General features: G+C 46.1%; 1 long non-coding RNA gene across 2 annotated transcripts; it reads left to right on the top strand.

Annotated features, from left to right (window-relative positions):
- Positions 1 to 6,009: 6,009 nt before the first annotated feature.
- LOC139084712 (uncharacterized) lies at positions 6,010 to 13,014 on the top strand. 2 transcript variants are annotated; one of them, XR_011542356.1, is made up of 5 exons: positions 6,010 to 6,382; positions 7,206 to 7,367; positions 8,126 to 8,181; positions 12,477 to 12,550; positions 12,662 to 13,014. It is a non-coding gene; the product is annotated as an uncharacterized lncRNA (long non-coding RNA). The 2 variants fall into 2 exon arrangements; XR_011542361.1 differs by lacking the exon at positions 6,010 to 6,382 and adding an exon at positions 6,396 to 6,882 and having other exon boundaries at positions 8,126 to 8,273.
- Positions 13,015 to 19,351: the final 6,337 nt, after the last annotated feature.

The raw sequence follows: 19,351 nt of genomic DNA, 5'->3' as shown, positions 1-19,351 counted from the left end.
AGGACTGACCTTCACCCCCCACTACCCCGCGCATGGTTCCAGGAGCAGGTTTTTGAATAGACAGCAGCCAATTGCGTTGCTGGCAATTGCATTAGTGCCAGCCTGGACCATGACTCACCAGTCACAATGATGACAATTCTCAGACTTTTGACATGTTTTGAGGATGCTTTTCAAAATACCTATTCGTTCCAACCAGAAAGCCTTTGCCTGCTCCTCACTCGTACGTTTCTTTCATTGTTCTCCGAGGTGCTTTAGAGCCTGGTAGCTCTAGATCCGCAGTCAGAAGTACAGACAAATCCCCTCCTCAGGAAGTCGGCATTATTCTAATGTGGGAAATATTTCTAGAACCTAAGGAAGAATCAGAAAGGAGTCCCTGGAATATAGAGACATGAGACATCACTGACCCGCTGAGGTGTGGCCTGTTCTCCCATCCGTCAGACATGAGTGGTCCAGGCTCCCAGTGGCTAAGTCAAGGCAAGGGCCTTGAGTTAGAGCAGAGCTGCTCAAACCAGCGCTGGTCTGGGAACAAGGTCAGGAGCTGAGAGGGAATGTTTGAAACTTTTGTAGCAATATGCTAGACTAATTTTATGACTATTGAATCCAATAACAAAAAGGTTGGGCTTACATTTGTTTTGCCTTTTATTTTAAATTCTTCTTTAGTAATTCATTTTTATTTAACAAATGTTTCAGTTTCTAACAGGTTGAAAATTATAAAAAAAATAATAAACTGGCCCTTTGCTGCAGATTATTTGAGAAGCTCTGAGCTAGTTCCATGGCCTCTGAAGGACAGTTCTGGGCACCTTCCTTCCCAGAGAGATGGTGAGTGACCTGTGGAGAAATGGGGACAGTGCCAGGGAGGAAGAGGGCAAGGGGTCTCCCTTTTGTCTCCAGTTCCTTTTCCTTTTTGACCAAAGAGCACACACATCCCTGGAAAAGCACTGCTCCAAGAGTAACCAGAGTGGAGACGAAATTGGAGGGGACTGCGATTCGAGGAGGGGCTGGGAGTGGCAGGGGAAACCAGTGGTTATCACCCAGAACTCCTGCCCTCGGGAACGTCCTGCCCAATGCACCTTAGAGCATGAGGAGAAAGCAGCGAGAAATGGGGATTTGAGAGGAACCTCAGTTCACGCCTCACTAGTCTGGACTGAAGCTGGAATTGCGAGTGTCACTTAAGAAAGTTACCTGCATTTAAGATGCTCATATAACCGAGGAGGAGGAGGCAAGAGGCTGGCAATTGGTGTGCTGTAATACATGAGAATACACCGACATATTCCTGTGGAGTCACTGACCAGAGGATCTGTCCCTTTAGAAAGCAGAGAGAGAACAGCACACTGGAGCATAAGGTGGCCTCAAGATCTATCTTAAAGTGGGGAGATTTAAGTAGTTGAGAGGCATCAGGAAGGGCCTGGAACTGATATCTTCACCATCTTATCTTATAGCTGTCTCTGCGGCCCCTGCTCTGTGTTTGTAGTAAATTATGGTGTGAGGTTCCCAGGGCACTTGGAACAGCCTGCCACTCTACTCGCCTTTGAAGCAGTCAGCTGACAATCCCCTAGCTATCCGGTGTGCTGGAGAGGTGGTAGGACAGAGCTGACACCCTCCTCGTGTTGCCTTTCATACGTGACTCAGTATGCCCTGGTCACTGTTGTTGACGTTGAGGTACTTGTTGACTGAGAGGAGAGAATCAGGTTGGGTGGGTTCCAGCTCTTTAATATGAGAAAAGCTTTTGTGTCTTTGCTTTGGGAAGGAAAGGAAACACCCAGCCTTCTTGTTTTTTTTTGTTAAATTAGAAGGTGCTTTCTGCCTTGTAAATTCTCTTGAAATACATCTTGGCTTTGATTGGTGGTGACACATACATGCCTGAGTATGCCAGCCGTGTGGCATTATTTCTAGTCTACAGTATTTGGGGTTCAGGAAGCGTTGAGGTTAGATCTTGGGTCTCATGTTGGTCGGCGCCACACCAGGAAGAGGGGCCTGCTGCATGGTGGGCTGAAGTAAAGCGGGGGCAGGGCTGAAAACTCAGCTATCTTTCCTCTTGTGCCAAAGCCAAGTTCGTGACAATGCAGCAAGACTTACTTCCTTTGGGGGATGCTTTGCACTGTCTGGACCCAGCCGCAAGGAGTTTTAAAGAGATTGACAAAGGAGGGCAAGAGTAACATGAAAGCCATTCCCAGCTAACGCTTTAGAAACTTGGAAAGCTAAGCTGGCCCCTTCTGGGGAAGAAGTGGATGGACCTACCCTGACCAGGGAGACCAGACTGTGGTTCTAGGTCTTTACTTCCCCCAGTTTTCATGCCCTGAAATACCCAGGAACAGCCTGAAATAAAATTCAACCCGCAGTCACTGCCCCCCAAAATTTATAATCTGATTGGCTGATAAGACTGGCCCAGCGTGAAACAATGTTAGTAAGCACTAGATTGGGCAAAAATTACATGTAGTATAGGTATTTTAAGACAGAGGGACTGATGTGGGTCCAAGGAATCAGGGAAGTCTCCTGGAAAAGTTGGGCTTGGACTGGGTCCTTCCCTCTTTCGGAATCAGATGAGGTTTGAGTCCTGATTTACCAGGACTTACCTTGGGCAAGTATATAGGATCTCCGGGCCTCAGTAGTCTCACCTCCAAGATGGGGAAAATTGCAACTAACCCCAGGCTTTCTGTGAGCATGATATGCTAGCTGACTAAGTGCTCAACAATCATCGATCCCTTCCTTCATTTCTGTGGCTACAAGGAGTTCCTTCTGGGATGGATTCCTGGGAATGGCTCATCAGTATGGACACAGAGCTCCCCTGTGGGGAGGCAGTGCTATAAACAAGCCATGAATCAGTAGCTGCTTTTCCTAACTATACACCCAGTTCCCCTAACTGGGCTAAGTTATGTCTCTGTTAAACCAGAAACTCTGAGGCATAGCTTGTACCAAGAGAGACACTTTGCCCAAGTACTCACTTGGCTAAAAACACCAGAGTTCTAGATATTAATGCTGATATCAAGTTTCTTGGGCAGTTCAGCTTCCCTTCCTAGCCACTCCTAATTTGTAAACATTTCCCAATTTTACTATACACAAAATAGGAAGTTATCAAATCCTACCTCTGCAGTGGAGTGCTATTTATTCCGAAGAATAGACCGAGGAATATGATGCCTTCTCAAAATTTTTATCAGTATGAAATGGGTCATGGATAGAAAGGAAGTATAGCATAATAGATAAGAACAGGAACTCTGGATCCAAACTACCTGGACTTGCTTCCTGGCTCTACGTGACTTTGGGTAAATTATTTAACCTCTCGGTGCCTCAATTTATCTATCTGTTAAATGGGAAAATAATTGTACACATCTCCTCAGGTTGCTGCAATGAGTAAATGAGTTAAAATATATCTAAAGCGTATAGAGCAGTAAGTGGCCAGTGTAAGTAGTAAATATGTGTTGGCCATAATTAATATTATGTCCTAGTGAAATGGGGAAAGGGAAGATTTCGGGCCTTGAGGGATGTTGTGCACTAAAGAGGAGGGCCCCAAGAGAGCCAGCATTCATGGGGCCTGGCGACAATGGGAGGCATGGAAAAGAATATTCTTAGGAAGGTATGAGCCCGAGTGCCAAATCCTAATGAGACGGCCCAGGTTCAACCATTGACATTGAAATTGCCATCAGAGAGCCCCTTGGAATTTGACAGTCTCCATTCTAGACTCTGCGATTCTTGGATACAGCCTCTCTGCCAGCCTGGTCCAAGATTTATTTTGGTGAGGATGATATGCTAACACAGGACTGAGTCGATAACAGGCCCTTTGTTCTGTCTCCTGGACCTCTGGATGCCACTGCATGAACATGTCCAGCTTGGCAGGCAGCTGGCATCTTAAGGATCCAGATTGTTATCAGATGGACACTCACTAAACAGAGTCCCTCCCGGTAGTGTGTGCTACAGCGCACGTAGGCCTGCATACCTCATATCTCTGCCCGGGCAATTACATCCCAACAACCCTGCCTCATTCCAAGGCAGCCCGAGCCAGCTGGGACACAGTGCTTGGGGAGCGAGCCAGGTATTTTTCCTCCTTTCATCCTTTTTGATTCCATAGGCAGTTTCTTCTAAGCTTGGGCTCTAACTGCATTGTCCAACGTGGGAAAACAAACCCGGAAGGCATTAACTAAGCTGCATCTGCTCATAGTGTTGCCTTTTGCTGTTTGGAAATGAAGCCAAAAGGCACAGCCTCTGCCCTCCAGGACAGAAAGTCTAGAAGCAGCATGTCCTTCTTTCCCCAGCCACTGCCTGCCCTGTGAGCGTATTGCATATACACGTTAGTGGTGCACTGTCTGGCCTGATGTTCAGATCTATATTTAATTACTAGTGTGAGATTCAGAGTCTGAGTGTGTAAAGTACATGTCTGGGCATGGTCTCTTGGCCAGGTCCCAGGGTTTGCAGCCCACCCGACTGGCCCCCAAAGCTGACCTCTTGCATCAGAAGTGATCCCACGCAGTGCTGATGACAGATGGTTTGTGACAACTCACCCTGGTTTGGGAAATCTCCCTGCTAATGTTCTCTTATCTCAGCGGAGAGAACTGTGTTTGAATACTAACCATTGGTCCCATTTATTGATCATATGCTCTGCCCTAGGCAGCCTGCTAAGGGTGCTTTACATAGTGCTTTCCCACAGTCCCCCACCAGCATCCAATGGGGTAGTGTGATCAGCTCTGCTTTACACATGAGGACACTGAGACGTGGTTACGTTAGGTAACTTGCTCAAAGCCACCCAGGTAGGAGGTGGTAACACCAGTATTTGAACCAAGCAGTCTGATCCAGGACCTGCTCCTACCCACCACAGTGCCCACTGATATGGCGTGTCTCTCTGCTTACATCTCTTTAAGGATTCGACCAATGCATAGGAACGATCATCCTCATTGTTATCATCAGTCTTATCCACCATCAGGGCACAGAAGCTTCCATGTGGCTGACACTTTTGGCTAATTTCCTATATCCTTGATGTTAGGGATAATAATACAGTTATTTGCTCATTGAATTCTGCCTCTTTGAGTCGACAAATATTTAGCGAGCCTTCCCTTTGTGCCAGGCATTTTATTAAAAAGACCAAGCAAAGAGGGCCACTTCCTTTCAAAGAACTTACACTCTAGAAAGATAAATAATCTTCCCAAATTCCCAAGATGGTGCACCAGGCCCCCTGTGATGGGCCCTGCCTCCTCTTCAGTCTCATTGCTCTACATTCCCCACAGCCTTTGTGTTCTTTTTTTTGAGACTCCTACCACCTCAGAGCCTTTGCACCTTCTGTTCCATCAGCCTGAATTACTCTGCACCGTTGCCTCCTTAGCAACTCCGCATACTTCAGGTATCAGCTTAAACCCCTCTTCTTAAAAGGATTCCCTCTCAATCCCAAAGATTAGGTCAGGTTCCACCTGTTACATCGCATCACAGCCCCCTCTGCTTTTAATTCTTGTAATTATTTGATTAATCCACCGGCTCCTTAAGGACATCAGTAATGCTTTTGTTGTTTCCCACTGTATTCCCAGCACACAACAGGTGCTCACCAAATACTCTGAAGTGAATGAAGATTATAAATTTTTTATTAAAGCAAAAACTGGGGTATGTTAGTCCCTAGTCTTCCAAGCAGACATCAAGACAGGTTTACACCTGCCAGGATTTTATTAGGGGGAAGGCATACGAAAAAAAATGGAGAGGAAACTAGGAGAGTCGTCAGACTGTGAGGCAAGTCTGACCCTAGAGTGAAGAAGGGAAGAAAGGAAGGTTCGGAAGACCGTCCTCTACATTCTAGCTCAGTCCAAGAGAGGTTCGGCGAGGCCATCGAGGAACCCACCAGCCAAAGCTGAAGGTCAGAGGAGTGCCCTGTCTCCCGGGAACCCACGCTTTGGCATCACCACCGCACGCACTCATTCGCTCGGAGCGCCATGGGAGGCGTGGTCCGGCAGCTGCGGCACTCACTCATTGGCTGGGAGCACCGTGGGAGGGGTGGTCTGGCAGCTGGGGAGTGCAGTTCAGGGCTGGCCGCAGCCCAGCGATCATCATTTATGCTCCATGGAGGAGGAAGTCTCCTTCTTCTGGCTGCCATGTGGGCGTTCAGAGGCGAGAGGAGGTGACTTCTTGTTTATAGGGAGGAGAAAAATTACTAAAGGTATGTCTTCCACAAAAGGGCGGGGAATCTTAATTTTGAGGCTCAGCAAGTATCTGTTGAACACATACTACTCTTCGACACGGTGGAAGACACTGTAAGACTGGGCACGCCTCAAAAAGCTTATCAGCTAGTTAAGTGACAAAGTCAAGTCACATACATGCTCCTGACCCTCAGTCTTCCCATTTCGAAAATAAAGATAACTCCACCCACCTGTGTGACGTGTGACACTTAGATCCAGTGGCCTCCCTGCATAAGGTAGGGGCTCAACAAATGAGATTTGAATATGAGTTAAAAAATAACGATTTGTTGTCTTCCTCACTTTTTCGCCTTTTCTAGTTACTTCAGCAGGGCTGATTTTTTAAAAGTTTTCGAAGAAACTTTTGGCTTGGGATATGGGCTTTCCTTGTAATTACGCTCCTCAACAGTCCCCTGAGGCTTTTTTTTAAAGGAATATTTCAAGTCAAAGAACCGCAGTTTAAATACGTGATCTGCACTAAGGGAAGATTTAGTATCGAGTTACCACATTTAAGGAAATCTCTGCGGAAAGGCTTTGTGGTGTGCGGTTGGCCCAGTGGGCTCACGGGGTTGGTTTCTTAACTCTTGACCCCAAGGCAGTGTTGAGTTTGTTCTCCGGTCCAGCGCAGGCGTTGGGACATTGCTGAGTCAGGGTTCTTTCCAGAGAGGAAGGTGGGGGATCGCCGAGGGAACTGGAGACTGGGGTGGTGTGGACCTCCTCCCATTTCCTCACTGCCAAAGTAAGGGGGTGATCTGCTCTTGCCCCCTCCATCCCCACAGTCTTATTATATGTTACTCTTGCAATGTGTTTTCCCCTTTCAGTGCTGCCCCTAGAGCGAATCTTACCCTAGTTTCACCTGTTGAATTTGGCCTGTTCTTTCTGGGAATTGGTTTTAGTTCAGGAGCTATTTCCTGAGCAACTAACAAGCAAATGCAGATAAGGTGCCTCAGTATGCTAATATGTAGAATGAGGGTAGGGGGCTGGCTAAGGCATAAGATGTATAAGATGTATGAAATATAAACTACTCTTAAAAATATGTATATGTATATATCTCTCTCAAAGAATCGTGAGAAAGAAGAGGAAACAGATTTTCCAGGTGAAGAGGCAGCGTTTGATCCCGGACTCAATGCTGGTCGTCAGAGAAAGGGGTGAAAGAGTCTCCCGACTGAGAAAGCAGCACGTGCAGCCGCGGAGTGTGATCGCCCGGCTGTAGGGGGACAAGTGGTTCGTGATGGCTGGAAGAAAGGGAGGGCTCCGAGGACACGTGAGAAGGGAAAAGTGAGGTGGCGGGTAAACCATGGCAGTCTTTGAGAAACTTGTTCAGGGCCATCATAGGTCAAGGAATGCCATTGCTGTTTTATAAGCAGGGGACAAAGTTTGAGCTGTTTAGGAAAGAGTGTCTAGGTTAAGGACAGAAATGAGGCAGAGTGATCAGTGGTCAGAGTAGTGCAGTAATTTAGGTGAGAGAATCATTTCTGTAGAATTGAATATAAGGGGCAGGTCTGAGAGACAGAATGGATGTGGGGATGTCGAAGAAAAGGGCTTTGAAGGTGATCCAAGGTTTCAAGCCTGTGCATTCCAGGGGCGGTGGGTGGGGGAGGATGGCACTGAGAGGGGACCCCAGGAGAAGGGTCTCCTAGGCTGGGAATGGGGATCTTCACATGGATCACGTTGCATTTGAGGGGCTGGCAGGTGCACCTGTGGACATGACACTGGAAATTCAGATTTGGAGCTCAAGAATGTAGTCAGGGCTGAAGATGAAGGTTTGGGAGTTGTCGTCACTGGGGTAGTAGTTGAAATGGCAAATTATTTAGCTTCCTCCATCACCTAAAAAAGGGCTTGGGTTTCCGGTTGCATGGGGAAGGGCAGGTGGACGGGTGTTTTCTGGTGCCTGGATGGCTAGTCCTGATCCCCCCAACACAGTCCTTAGATCCTTGAGATTCCAAGAAAGGAGTGCATTAACTCTCTCCTCCGTTGCTTAGCATAGCCTCTTCTTCAGTTGTCCAGCTTCTAATTCTGCAAACAGCAGCTGGAGAGGGTGAGTGAGGGCCAACTCAACAGCTGTGTGTTGGGAATCAAGAAGGCGTCCAGGATGAAGATACTATCTGGCTACAGCTGCTGCCAAGATGAGTGTGTGTCTGTGTGTGTGCGTGGTGGGGGTGGGGAGTGGATGTGTGTGTATGAAAGAGAGAGAGAAACTCACAGCAGGAAGTGGGTAAAAATTGCTGGCCAACTTTTTTTCAGTGGCAAATTATTATTTATAAAGTTTTAATTCTGTACCAAAGATGATTTCACCTCATATTTTGTCCCAAATCCTGGTGATGAGAAAATCAGAAATCTACTTGTCAGGATCTGCTGACGGCAGGTGACCACCTTTGTGCACACATCCTGGCTGCACTGGCAGGGGAGTGTGTTCAAAGATTCTGGGCCTGGCTGGAAGCTGCCTCGAGGCCAGTGGAAGCACAGGGATGGATAAATACGTGAAAAGATGAAAAGTTCAAGAAACAGCCCGTTGTCCCCACTTCCCAGTTGAAGAGAGGCCTCTTCCTGGAAAGTGATTAGGGATTTGTGTGTGTGGTTTTGTTCCTGGCCAAACACAAGTCTTGAGCTGGGTAATCTGTTTCTAATCATCATTTGGATTACCCTTACACTAACCAAATGTTTTTGTCTGAGGAAACCAGTCCTGAGGGAGGCATGACAAACCTCCCCGGAAAGCCAGGAAACTCCCAGCCAGTAGGCTCTTTCCAACTGCTGCCTCTTCCTGCTGGGAAAAGGGTGGAAGCAACTGTTTCACAGTGTCTGGGCTCCCTCAGCCTGGGGCTGTCCCCCTTGGTCGCTGTTGGTTCTCAAAAGAACAATGTGTGTCCCCTCCTCTCTAGCACCAGGGACGTGTGACAGCATTTGGACACTTTTGATTGTTGTCATCGAGGGGTTGGAGGAGTGCTATGGTTAGAGGTCAATGATGCTGCTAAACATCCTACAATGCACGTGACAGCCTCCCAAAACAGACTTACCTGGCCCCAAATGTCAGTTGTACCCTGCAGTACAGCCAGCTCTAAAACTGTACCCTCGCCAACGATGTTTGTTGCCAAATAGAGAGTTGACAAACTTTGCACTAGGTAAATGGGCATCTTCGGGGGGGAAAAAAGGGCCTTTGCCCATTTCCCTGGTATAAAGTTCTCACCGTATTTGAATTCAAGCTATCAAAATGATGTCCTTAACGTGGAGTTGGGAAGAGTTGCGTGGAATTGGCGCTCACCAGCTGCTACGAGCCAGCCCCAGACATTCACTCACGGCCCATCGATTCTCAGATCTCAGGAAGAAGAAGCAAGCCAGCACACTTTCCCACAAATGGTGATGGCTTTCAGTGTCATGCAAAGCCACGCTGGAGCCTAAGGCAAAGACAAAGTCGCTAATACTAATCCTGTCTTCATTTAAAACTTTGAAAGTTGGTTTATCATGGATTTTTTGCATCAGTTTTGATTTTTTAAAATATTGCCTTAAATCTTTATTCCGCCTCCTTTTTATTCTCCTCCTTCTATTTTTCTTCTCCCTTTTCTTTTCTTCCCCCTCCCCCCTCTTTTTTATTTTGCTATTTATAGTAGAATGGTTAAGCCACCAGAGCCAGACCACACAGGTTCAAATTAGCAAATGGCTCTGTCACTTAATAACCGTATGACTCTGAGCACGTTGCTGACATATAGGTGCTTGCTATTTTATATATGTGTACTTTTTTTTGCTAAATATATGTATAATATAAATATAAATATGCTAACAAATATTGAGTGTTTATGTTGAGCACTTGACTAATCATTTTATATACATTATCTCATTTAATCTACACATGTGCACACACACAGAACATGAGGTTTATGGATGAGGAAACTGAGGCCCAAAGAGATTGAAGACCACACCCGGAGTCACACAGCTAGCTAGTGGTGGGGCCGAGATGCATGCTCAAGTCGGTCTGATTCTAGAGCCTGCCCTCTTAAACCTCATGTTGCACGTATTTTGGGAACCAAGCCCGTGCACCACTTCCTCGTGGGCAGTGTGGAGGGTCCGCTTTAGGGCACGTGTCACCACGAAGGTCTCAAGGAACCGCTGGTGAACTCCTGTGAGCCATGCCCAGGGCCAGCACCCAGCCCTGGGCTTCCCTTTCAGGCCGGCGCCCACCGTCACCAGGCAAAGCGGGAAAGTCTGGAATTAATTAAGGGGAATTATGCTTCCTGTACAGAGTTATTGGGAAGAGATGAAATCTCTGCCTGCCAATGTTGTTTTAAAGGGGAAATGGGAGAGATATAGTGATAAGTGCTCTGGAAGATCCACAGTTGCTCGAATATTCTTCCACGAGTTAGAAATCTTACTTAGAAAATTCGGGCTTTGTCATTAACTGGCTGCGTGTGTAACTCTGGAGGCCCCATCAATAGATGACAATGTGAAGGTTGCCCTGGAGCCGTGTGACGGGAGATCCTGCTTCTTTTTTTTTTTTTTTAAAGATTTTATTTTTTCCTTTTTCTCCCCAACGCCCCCCGGTACATAGTTGTGCATTCTTCATTGTGGGTCCTTCTAGTTGTGGCATGTGGGACGCTGCCTCAGCGTGGTTTGATGAGCAGTGCCATGTCCGCGCCCAGGATTCGAACCAACGAAACACTGGGCCGCCTGCAGCGGAGCGCGCGAACTTAACCACTCGGCCACGGGGCGAGCCCCAAGGGAGATCCTGCTTCTTGAAGTCTCTTCAAACTCTACGATTTAAAGCAAACTGGGACGACAGTCCAGATTTCTCGCTAAGGCGAACCCTGAAGACAGCTGCTTTTCTTTTAAGGAATCCTCGCCAGAGCTGGAGGGCAGCTATGAGAAGCACACTCTGGCTGTGGCGCACGCCCATGGGGTCCACCGCTCTGGACAGATGGTCTGACAAATGCTCTTGCACAAGTGTCCTGCATTAGGCCTGCCTGTTATGCTCCTTCATGGCATTCTCTACTTTTCCAGAAAGCGCGTATCACAGCTCTGGAATAATGCAGCTATTTGCCTGATTGTTTACCATCTGTGTGCCCTCCAGACTGTAGCTTCAAGAGGGCGTGGCTGGCGTTTGTTTTGTTCGTTCCTTTGGCTCTGGCACAAAGCCTGGCACACACTAGGTGAGTAGAGTATTCATAGGATGGATGACTGAAAGGAAGACACTGAGACAGAAAGCATCTCCAGATGGGTGGAGGGACCTGGAGAAGACCAAAAGTCAAGGCTGGGCAAGGTCTCAAAGCTCACTTCCCTTCCTGAAAGTGAGGGCAGGGATTCTAATGTGATGCTGAAAGCAGGGTAGCAGTTACATTAAATCCTGACTTTCCAAGAGCGATAACTGCGATATACACTTTAAAGCTTACATCTCACAGCTGAAGGAGTCAAAATCTGCTTTCCAGAATATTCTGCTCACCATACAGGGCAACAAGCTATGCAATGGCTTCTTGAGACTTCCAAGGGTGATCCAAAGTCATGGCCTCAAGGGGCTCTCCTGGGCCTCGCAGTCTGCCCCCAGGAAGCACAGCTCCTTCTCTGGGGACCACCCTGAAATGGCCCAGAGCTGCTCCTCAGGCCAGGCAGAGCCATTGGGCTGGATGTGGGGTTTGGGGATGGGGCTCCTAGAAGGAGGCCACGGGGAATGTTGAGACAACAGCAGCTTCAGGTTTCTCCAATGTCTTACTGTTTTGACTCAAAGCTCCAAGTAGGAGAGAAACCAAAGGAAAGTAGCACAAGCCAAGCCAAAGGTCGCTTCAACTTCGCCTCTTAGGTGGTCCGTGTTCATTAGGAAATTACCATGGGTTTGCAGTTCACTTGAGAGGGCCAAGCTGATCGCATTCAAATTTTGAAAGTAGCCAACGTTTAAGAACTAATTCACCCAATTCTGAAATGCACAGTTCTTGATGGGGGAAGTTCTGCACTTCAGGACTACAAAATGGGCTGGATGAGAAAAGGGTGGTCTTGCTAAAACCACCTATCCCAGTCAGGGTATGGGTGGCTCAGAGAAGACAGATTAGTAACAGGAGGCAGGCAACTTCACAAAGGGAAAGGGAGTCTTATTTTATTGCTGATCTGCTGGAAAACTTTATGTCATCATTAACGCTTATGGTATATAGATGGCATGGGCCCCACCCATGCTGTGAGCGCAGGACTGGATATGAAGAATCCACTGCCCTGTCACCATTTAAAAAAATTCTCTCTCTCTCTCACTCTGTGCGTACGTGTGTGTGTGTGTGTGTGTGTTTGGCTTAAGGGTTTCAAGAGAAAAGTCGGTAGTAGTTTAAGGAATAAGACATATAATCATTGTGTTTCTCCTTTCAGCTCTTAGGAGGAAAATACATAAGAAGAGAAGATTATTACTGTTTGAAAAGTGCTTTGAGATCCTCTGATGAAAGGTGGTTAGAAGTGTGACACGGGATTCCTGGATGCGTGATTAGAACGGGTGATTCTGTGTTGGGGTGGTGCCAGACTGTTTCAAATACCCTCCTCTCCTATGTGTCCAACAGGAAGCCGTGCTGGGAGGCAGGGGAGAAGGGCTGGAAGGAAGACGGGATGTTGGAGCAAACTGGAGTAGGTCATGTTGACAGGGAGGAAGACAGCCTGGGAGCCCTGCACGTCTGAGTGTGGACCCAGGGCCTTCCTCTGTTCCCAGGGGAGTTTGCACGCCCTCACCCCCTTGCCATCTGAACTCTGGTGGCTTTTAGGGCAGTCCGCGTGTTCAAGTTTTACCAAAGGAGTCATGACCGCTGCATCATCATGGAGATACCACCTTTGATTTTTCGGGGAACTGCAGAATTGTTTTCTGTTGTATTAATATTTGGGTAATAATCATTGATTATTAAAATCTTTATTCTCTGCGTTTATGGAGCCACTTTTCTTAGAAAGCCCCACATCTCTTCTTCAGCAAAGTCTTCCTTTGAGAGGAGGGTGCTCTCTCTAATAGCCAGTATATGGCTGCAGTGAGGCCGCCTCTCGGCCGAGCAGCAGTTTCTGACTACAGGTACCTGGAGGCCGCGTGTGTGCTGGGTGAGCCGCGGACACCAGAGCCAGCTTGAGTTCTGCATCGGCTGCTCCTACTCACAGGGCTTTAGGCAAGTTATGCCACCCTTTGGAGTCACAGTTTCCCCATTTGTGAAATAGGATGGGAACTGTGTCCACCTCTTCGGATTATTGTGAGCATTAAATGAGTGATTATGTGTAACACTTACAATAGGGCCCAGTATGTAGGAAGCACCAAATAAGTGTTTGCTGCTGCTGCTTCTATTACTGTTACCACTCCCACTAATATTGTTATTTCCTAAGAAACTATAGGCTGATTTAGAGCAAATTATTATGATTATTATTGCCATCAATTATTATTAAAGTCTCCTAAAGAAGCGAAAGAAGATGTAAAGAAAAATGTTCAAGTAGATAAAATGATTTTTGTACTCTCCCACTTCTACTCTTAGTTTCTCCCTTTTTCTTTTTGTTCTTCCAAATTTCTGACACATTACCACGGCTTGAGGTTTTCGTGGTGTTCAGCATATCTCCTATGAGTGTAAGCTACGAAAGCCACGTGAGATACCTACAAGGATCAATTGACACTTGCAAAGGAGACTAAAAGTTTGACATTTTTCTGAAAAACAAGGTAATAAATTCTATAGACTTCTAGAATTTTCAAGCTGGACTTCAGGGTTCGTCTAGTTCAACCCCAGAGCAGGCAAATGATGCACCTGCAGTGACAGGTGTGGCTGGTAGCGGCAAAGTGGGACTGGAATCTTGGGTTAAGTTAGGCAATGAAGAGCTATGGATATTTGAAACGTGGTGCCACTCCTTCTAAAGGGCTTCTACTGAACTGCGCTGTGGCAGTCTTCCATCAGTCTCCAGAAAAGGATGTTAGAAGATTTCCTATGAAATTCCATTTTATGCACTCAAGGGGGTGTTACTGAGGATGTCATCCTGATACTCTTTATGATGATCTTTGAGGGCTGTACCTTTCAGTTCCAACTACCAAGAATAGCTGGTGCTTTTGGAACAACTGGTTTGTTGTCATCTGATGAATGCCGTGAACTTTTTTTGTGATCATTGATCATGTGATCATTCCTTTTTGCACTGGCTACTAGGAAGCTCAAGGACAAATTTATATTCTATCTCTGTGAATAAAAGCCAATAACTACTGCAAATTACAGATGTTCGTTACAGCTGAAAAGTTTGTAGCCAGTTTTCCTAAGCTGTGTTTTACTGAACACTAGCATCTTATGACACAATGAATATTTCATGGGGAAGAAGGTTTCAGGCTCTTTTCCATTGCATACTTTACCCCCTCTTGGATATTCATGATGTACATATTGGTGTCTTACAAGTTCTGAGAAGTATGACAGTTTAAAATAAAAACAGAAAGAGCTTTTTAAACTTTGTTTAGCCCTGTACGTATAAAACACATTTGATCACAGAATCTTTTAAAAAAATTATCTCAGAAGTCTCTAGTTTTATATGAAATACATTTTGGGATATATTACCTTTCAGTAATCAGTAATAAAATTCTGTTTATTGGATTCCTGTCAGTACAAAAGTTGGTTCCTGACAATGCTAAACCGGATTCTTTCTACTTCTGTGTAGCAGAGAGAGAGTCCAGGTGTGTATATTGGACCAGATGGCTGACGATGCCCCTTCCAGCTCTAAGATTTGATGATTCCCGATGAAAAAAATGAAGAAAAGTTTTTCGAGAGTATCTGTTCATAGAATTAAGAATTTAAGCTTACTAAGATGAAGACTGGGACCAGCCCAGTGGCTGAGTGGTTAAGTTCGTCCACTCTGCTGCAGTGGCCCAGGGTTTCGTAGGTTCAGATCCTGGGTGCGGACACAGCACTGCTCATTGGGCCATGGTGGGGCGGCATCCCACATAGCACAACCAGAGGCACCCACAACTAGAAGGTACAGCTGCATGCTGGGGGGCTTTGGGGAGAAGAAGAAAAAAAGAAAAATATTGGCAACAGGTGTTAGCTCAAGTGACAATCTTAAAAAAAAAAGACGAAGACTAAAGTTAGACATTAAAACATCATATAACATTTCTGGTGCTGTTTATCCATGTCTGATCTAAAAGATTGCTTTAAAAATCATGTTTATAAAAACAACCCCCAGGAGCGTTTACAAAGATACAAATTTCCTTTGAAAAGCATCAAAGCCAAAAGATGTAAGATTTTCATCTGAACTCCTGTTTGAGTATAGAATTTGCAAACCCCCCTTCCTGCTTTGATAAAGGCTTGCATGACGAGGGTGATAGAACTTTATGGTGTATCTTGAGGGGATTGTGCAACTAGATTTATTCCTCAAGCACATGGCCCATTCAGAGAGTGCATTGATCATTCATAGGCCTCTTGCCTTCCACTTGCCAGTAAGACCCCTTGCCTTCCACTTGCCATTAAAAATCAACAAAGAAAAAGCAACAGCAAGGAACTCAAACCCCAGCCACGTATATATTACTTGGGTGGGAGCCTGGGACTTGCCTCAGACAACACACCCAGCTTCTGGAGTTGTTCCATCCCCTTCACCAATGAGCCAGACCCAAGGGGAAATAGCAAGGCAAGATCACTTTCAAAGGAGGTGACAGTTGTGGGGAGAAATGACAGGCTCTCACACCCAGGTCCTTGGTTGACATCCAGCTTCTTCAGCAGCCTCCTGGACATGTCACTGTAACTCCAGTGGCTTTCATTGCCCTTCTCTTTTTGTATGGCCTTGTGACGGGTGCAGTTTTGTTATTTCTCTGGGACACTTGTCTCTCTTGATTGTATTTCTGTGTTTCTCTCCCTGTTTGCCTTTTATTCATTTAATTCAGATAGGATGCCTACTATGTGTCAGGGATTATGTCACAAAAATGCACATGCCCTTGTCATTGCCCTTGAGAAGCTCACAGTGTAGAGGAACAGATGGGCACTGGAAGCAATTTCCATTTAATGTCACAAAGACTCCAAAAGAGCTGTGTACCAAGACCAGGGAGGCAGTAATGGAGGTGACATTTGAGTTGGGTCTCAGAGAATGTGTTGGACACCAATTTTCCCATTAATAGAATTACTTTTTCTGCTTAATGGCTACCAGCCTGCTAGAAGGGGAAGTTTTGGATTAACTCGTTTTGGATTAACTCGGGAGACTAACTGACAAAACCTATTAGCTGAACACTAGACTCTTATTTCAAGCAATTCGGTGAATATTCTGGCCTTAATCATTTCAGTTATTGGAGGACAAGACCATCTGGAAGGTGGCTTCTCTAAGATTGTTCTCAAGTTTCCCTGATGTGAGGATGTTCTAGGAATAGTCTTTGATTTTGGAAATTCCTAGAATTAGCTTTGCTTTGTCTTCAGCGATGCCTCATTTTCCAATCTCAGGGCAGACAGAAAATAAATGGCATCTTTAAACTGCTGTATAGATGAAAATAAAGACCATTACTGAAGAACTGGTTTTAATTTAAATTTCAGAAGAAATTTTACAAAGTGCAAAAACACGTGAGTTAAGCTGGCTCCTTGAGTTTGCTGTTTCTTAGAGAGCTGACACTGGAAGGTGTTTAGCAGACCTAGTGCCAGGCAGAATTGTGTGGATTTTTTTCAAGTTACTTTTATGAGACAAAACCATGGGTGTCAACCATGTGATATAATATCTATCACTTCCCTGGCTGTACGAGTAGTTCTCTAATTTGATGTTAGAAAAATCTTTCTCTGGGGCTGGCCCCGTGGCCGAGCGGTTAAGTTCGCGCACTCTGCTGCAGGCGGCCCAGTGTTTCGTCGGTTCGAATCCTGGGCGCGGACATGGCACTGCTCATCAGACCACGCTGAGGCAGCGTCCCACATGCCACAACTAGAGGAACCCACAACGAAGAATGCACAACTATGTACCAGGGGGGCTTTGGGGAGAAAAAGGAAAAAATAAAATCTTTAAAAAAAAAAAAAAAAAAAAAAAAAGAAAAATCTTTCTCTGTAGCAAATACTTTTTTTCCTTAGACTCAGCAGATCTCCCAGATCCACTAAGATCTCCCTCATCCCCCCAAAAGAATTCAATTTAATAGTGATTTTTGGCTGTCTATGTTTATTATATCCAAACTTGATAGTCCCTTTATCTTTTGTTCTGTCACGGGGTTGAGACAGTGTCCATCCAGCTGGTTTTTGAGACCCAAACTTAAATAGGACGCTTCACCACCAAAACCAGGGGGCTGGCGCAGCATTTGAAAGCAGCTCTGTGTTTCGGTTTCCAATTGACACTTAGGATCTGCTGTTCTCAGCCTTGAGCGTTCTGCTCCCCACCCTCTGTTATTGCACACTGCCTTGTGGTATTTCAGTGGGTGTGGGTGACTCCCATCAGACCCTCAGTCTCCTTAGGAACAAGGAATGTGCCTCATTTGTCTTTGTATTCATTCCATAGTTTATTACATAAAGGATGTGCTTAAGAAATAGTTGTTAAATATATATTATATGTTTATCCTAAAAGTTCATAAATTGGACAGTCAAATGCAGGTTTCCCTGTGCAAGAGGATGAAGAGAAAGCACCATGTGTACAAGTCTCAGAACTTGATTTACAATAATTTTTTTTTTTTTTTTTAAAGATTTTATTTTTTCCTCTCCCCAAAGCCCCCCAGTACATAGTTGTATATTCTTGGTTGTGGGTCCTTCTAGTTGTGGCATGTGGGACGCTGCCTCAGCGTGGTTTGATGAGCAGTGCCATGTCCGCGCCCAGGATTCGAACCAACGAAACACTGGGCCGCTTGCAGCGGAGCGCGCGACTTAACCACTCGGCCACGGGGCCAGCCCCACAATAATTTTTTTTTAAAGGGCAGATCAAGGAATCTCCTCGTGAATAAATTAAATGTGAATTCCTCCCCGGTGGATCCAAGGATCCTGATTTACTTTGTTCTCAGATGGGGCATTCTGCTTTAGGATCTTGTATTTGTGGATCACATACTGTCTCAAGAAAGATGAAATCTGAAGTGTAAAGTGAAAGACCCGGACCCTCTGTGGAAGGCCAGGCGAAGTTGCTTCAGTGTTTGTCTAAAATCCCAATACGCACACTAACCACCATGCACTGAGCGTCTACTCTCAGTAGCCAGGCCTTCAGGCATGCGATCTCCTTTAATCCTCACAAGGATTTCGAGGCTTAGAGGGGTTAAGTGGCTTCCCCAAGGCCATATAAGTAAACATGCCTTGAACTAAACCTGTGAGCAAACCTCCCCTCCGCCCCTGAACTTGAACTTGGCCTTCTCCCAGCATTCTCTGTCTCGGTGAATGAAAATTTTAGCATCCACTTCCTCCAGGAGAAACCCTCCCTCTGCGTCCAGCCTGCAAGTCCTGCTGATGTCATGTCCGCCCACCTGTAGATGCCCCGCACAGCTTCCATTCCAGCCCCAGCCTCCACGTGCTCTCTGTGGACAGCGCAGGAGCTTCCTGGATTGTCTGCCTTGCCCTGCTCAAATCTATTCCCCACCCTGAAGCTTAAGTGGTCTTCTCCAAAGCTGCATATGATCGTGACATTTTCCTGATTAAAAATCCTCCAGTGATTTTTCTATTCACTCTCAGAGTAAGGACCAAAGACCTCAACCTGGCTACCACGCCCTGCCTGGTCTGGCCCTGGGAGACTGTTCCAATCTCATTTTCTGGGCTTCCACTAGACTGGCAGTTCCCTCAGCCTAAAATGTTCCTCCTTTCCCTTTCAAGATCTAGCTTGATGCCCTCTCCGCTGACGGGCTCAGCTCAATAGTGTCTTCCTCAAGGGACTGTATGTACTTCCGTGGGTGTGCCCGTCTTTCGTATTTTTAATTTTATATATACTTGCTTACTTATTTGATTACTATCTGCTCTCCTAGGAGCCTGTAAACTGCCTGAGGGCAGGGACCATGTCTGTTTTCATTCACCAGGCACTGGCCCAGAACCTGAAGGTAGTGAATGGTTGATAAGCATTTGTTGTGTAAATTAATGCATTAACGGCTGGTAAGTGACAGAACAGAGATTTGAACTCAAAAGTTCAGTGCTCCCTGTCTTGGATGTGTCGCCAGGCCCTCAAGTGGTCATTACTATGACCTCAGGTGTGGAGACAGAGGAAGGTAGAGGTTGGGAGGCTGGCTCACACCTCCCTCTGGGACAGGGATGTACAGGAAGGGGCTGTCACTTGAGCTTGTGGTGATTGAACACCTGCTCTGCCCCAGCACTATTCCAGGCACTTTGCGTAGATTCTCGCAA

This window comes from Equus przewalskii, chromosome 1 (assembly GCF_037783145.1).
Source record: "Equus przewalskii isolate Varuska chromosome 1, EquPr2, whole genome shotgun sequence".
Taxonomy (NCBI): domain Eukaryota; kingdom Metazoa; phylum Chordata; class Mammalia; order Perissodactyla; family Equidae; genus Equus; species Equus przewalskii.
This window is presented reverse-complemented; position numbering and strand designations above follow the sequence as displayed.